Below are 3,412 nucleotides of genomic sequence, written 5' to 3' on the forward strand. Positions count from 1 at the left end.
CCTCGAAAAACGTAGTTATACGCATTTTTACTTCCGGTTGTGTAAAGTGTGTTATCTTGGACGAACTGCGCGCGTGCGTAAGTTTTTCAGGTGGCAAGGTCACGTGGAAGAGAATGGAGATGAATAAGGAAATGCGAAATCACGCTGCTCCATGACATGGTCTCATCACTTGTAAGTTGTTTGCGTTTGGTATAAGCATTTAAATCACATTGAATCACGTTGAAACTGGTGATGAAAGATATTGATGTAAATTGTGTTAAGTCACATGGGATACGTAGCTCTATCGCCGCCATTGCGCGTTCTTGGAACGAGCGCGACGGTGACATTGCGGTGTGCGGCCTCTCGGGCGAGAAGACTGGGCTTGCGTTGGATGCAAGTTATTGTCGTCCGGCAAGGTTTTAAAAAGTGAGTAGTAAATATTCGAAAGGGATTGGTGAACCCTGTTTACCGACAACTGTAGCTAATGGAGGACTGGTCTGCCTTGATTGATTAGAGAATGGTGCGCTGATAAGGATAGTTGCTGAAGTGACAAACATTGTGTTAGCTTTTGAAGGTGGTTGAAGAGATTGACTTCAGCAATATTATGCAATTGTCTGGGTAGGTTTATCACGCTAGACCAGACGTTTGTCAGGGGGATGCTTGCAGTTTTTCTTATGCATTTGCAGTGGGTGTTGTATTACATTTAAAAAATGTTGCCGTTAGGTACTTACAGACATGTTCCCAACCCCCTAGAACAACACGTTTTTAGAGGCTTTGGGCACCAATTTAGCCTTGAAGGGGAAATCATTACAAACATAAGTTTTCCATACATCGGAACCTTAGTGTGTGGTAGATACCAGAGCATAAAAGGGTATGTGCCACATTTGTATGGGTTTCAACTGAAATTAGCCATCTTGAAGATCATTCAGTATGTTACACAGTCCTGCCATTCTTAAGCACCCTTCTAATTTTGTAAACCTTTCTAGTTTCTGATCTACACACCTGCAAAGGTGGCGAATATTATTTCGTGGTGACTATCTCAAGGTCATGCAGGGCACCCACAACGCGTAATGTCTTCAAATGCTGCCATTTCATTGGCCATGGGGCGATTAAGGCAAGCCATCTATGACCGTTGCGTCGTTCATATCCGGCTTTGTGAATACATTTTCAGACGTACGGCCGTCGGTTGGCTTAAATCAATGTTGTGCAAGATTACGTAAGTTGTTCAGTGCATTATCATTAGCAGAGGAGCATTTTTCACATAGCTAAGACAATATTAATAGCCTTATTCGTCGAAGAAAAACCGGGAGAATACAGATATAGTTGAATTGATATTTCGGCAACATGCCTATATCGAAAAAGTGGCAGAAATAAATTCAAAATTGCCTGCTGGTGGCTCTACCCGATTTTTCAGCTTTTTTGGAAATAGAAAGCCAGTTCTTACAGGACACCAACTCCTAGAGGATTAAACAAAAAGTTGTTGCTAGCCGTTACCACGATACGGTGCTTATCTAATAATTAGAATAGGCGACAATACGTGTACATGCAAACTAATTCAAGCAAGTAGGCGTCATGCATTACGCTTCATTCAAACATACAAACGAGTTGAGGTTAACAGGTATCACAGTCGCGCATCAATTAGACATGCAAACGATTTCAACTGAACAGACATCGCACATCACGCGTCAGGCGTCACTTCACATGTTAACTATTTTAAGCTAGCACACATCGCATATAAAGGCACATATCATGTTCGCAAAATCGGCCAGGATGAGCTTTGTAGGTTAAAATTTGGTCGCTGATTTTTTGCAAGAATAGATTAAATTTTTCCCTACCTGGGTGGTCCTCTGCTCTGTAGACGATTTTGGGCTCTAAAAGGGGCATAGGGTTCACACCTCCCTCGATTTCAGCCTGAGCATGTTTTGCCAAAAAATGGTCACCGAAAGGGGTATTCCCTGTTTTGTTTGAGTCTATGTCGGGAAGTCCATACGTCCCTCACGTTTAAGATACAATGAACACCTCCGGGGCGCTAAAAACAAAAAAAGAAATACTTACTTAGTCCTTAGTTAATCTCCACCCACTGAATAATTTTTAGCATTGTTGCTGTTTCAGGTGATGTTATAGCCACTGGACATTGAAGCGATTGAAGACCAGAAAGCCTTAGTGCGACCGGCTTGATTCAGGTCAGTTGATGTCAGGAAAGTCAAATTATTTAGGATATGACTACTCTGAAGAGGGTGTGAATCATTTGTGACATGTAGAATTTGTTGTCATCAGCTCTAACCTAGCATTTCATGCATGCTTTTCTTTCTCTATCTACCCCATCACATTGTCCAACACTGCCAACACCACTGCATCGTCCGACCCCCACAAATATGCCACTACACTGCCTGGCTCAACCATCCCTATCAGTGCCTTAACCAGTAGGATGTCATTACAGTGCATGACACCATGCACCCCACCACAATGTCTGGGTCTACCCATCCCACCATGGTGTCTGACCCCTCCAGCTCCATGCGAGTGTCGGCTCCATGCAGCTGACCCCATTGCCCTGCCAGTTTTCACCAGTGTCTGATTCTGCCAACACCACCAATGTCTGCCTCCCCCCCCCCCCCCTACCATTGTGTGACCATAACAGCTCCTGCATGGTGCGTGACCTCAGTGTAACGCCATTTTGGTATCTCATTCCACCATCCTCATCGCTGGTCTACGCAAGCACGTGTCGACTGTACCAGCCCCACTTTATTCTGCAACCAACGCCACCACCACCTGCACCACACCACTAACATATCGCGGCCTGCAATATGTAGGTACACCCGCATCCGCGTTATTGAATGGTCTTGTCAACATTTAGTGCTCCTTCTCTGTGGCACCACCGGTGCATGGCGTCATTCTTTAATGAAACATGCAAAAGCATTTTTGTTCTCAGGTGGCTTATATGTATACCATTGGGAGAGTTAAAGAAGTTTAATCCTCTAAAAGAAGACCTCCGGAAAGTTTACTGCAACAAAGGTAACTCAGGCTATATTTGGGATGCTTAAGGACTTACGCGCAACAGCATTTTCATATGCTATTTGCAATATGGAGCATGATATTCTTCGAGAAGGACAGATTTTGGGGCGTTCGGGTCAAGAGTTCGAGCTCATGGGTCCTCGAGAATATTTACCGCGGGCACGGCTACCCGAAGAACAATGAGAAGCATTGGCGATGGTGGAAATAGGCCTCGTAAGCAGTTTCCCTGCCAAATTCGAACAGGTGGGGTGCAGAAGTTGCTTTAAAAAGTTTTTAGTCACTGGCAGTCTCGGTTTTTTCATTGTATGTGAAATGTGTATGGCTTAGGATGTTTGCTGCAACATAGTTTCTTTAATTATTTCCCATGAATGGCACGATTGAACCAAGCCTTGGATCATTACTATATGTTGTTTTACGCATT

General features: G+C 44.0%; 1 long non-coding RNA gene across 1 annotated transcript; it reads left to right on the forward strand.

Moving 5' to 3' along the window:
* Positions 1–332: 332 nt before the first annotated feature.
* LOC119107081 (uncharacterized) lies at positions 333–2,949 on the forward strand. Its single transcript, XR_005095192.1, has 3 exons — positions 333–405; positions 2,092–2,162; positions 2,909–2,949. It is a non-coding gene; the product is annotated as an uncharacterized LOC119107081 (long non-coding RNA).
* Positions 2,950–3,412: the final 463 nt, after the last annotated feature.

The sequence above is a fragment of the Pollicipes pollicipes genome, unplaced genomic scaffold (genome assembly GCF_011947565.3).
Source record: "Pollicipes pollicipes isolate AB1234 unplaced genomic scaffold, Ppol_2.1 Scaffold_6686;HRSCAF=7923_pilon_pilon_pilon, whole genome shotgun sequence".
Taxonomy (NCBI): domain Eukaryota; kingdom Metazoa; phylum Arthropoda; class Thecostraca; order Pollicipedomorpha; family Pollicipedidae; genus Pollicipes; species Pollicipes pollicipes.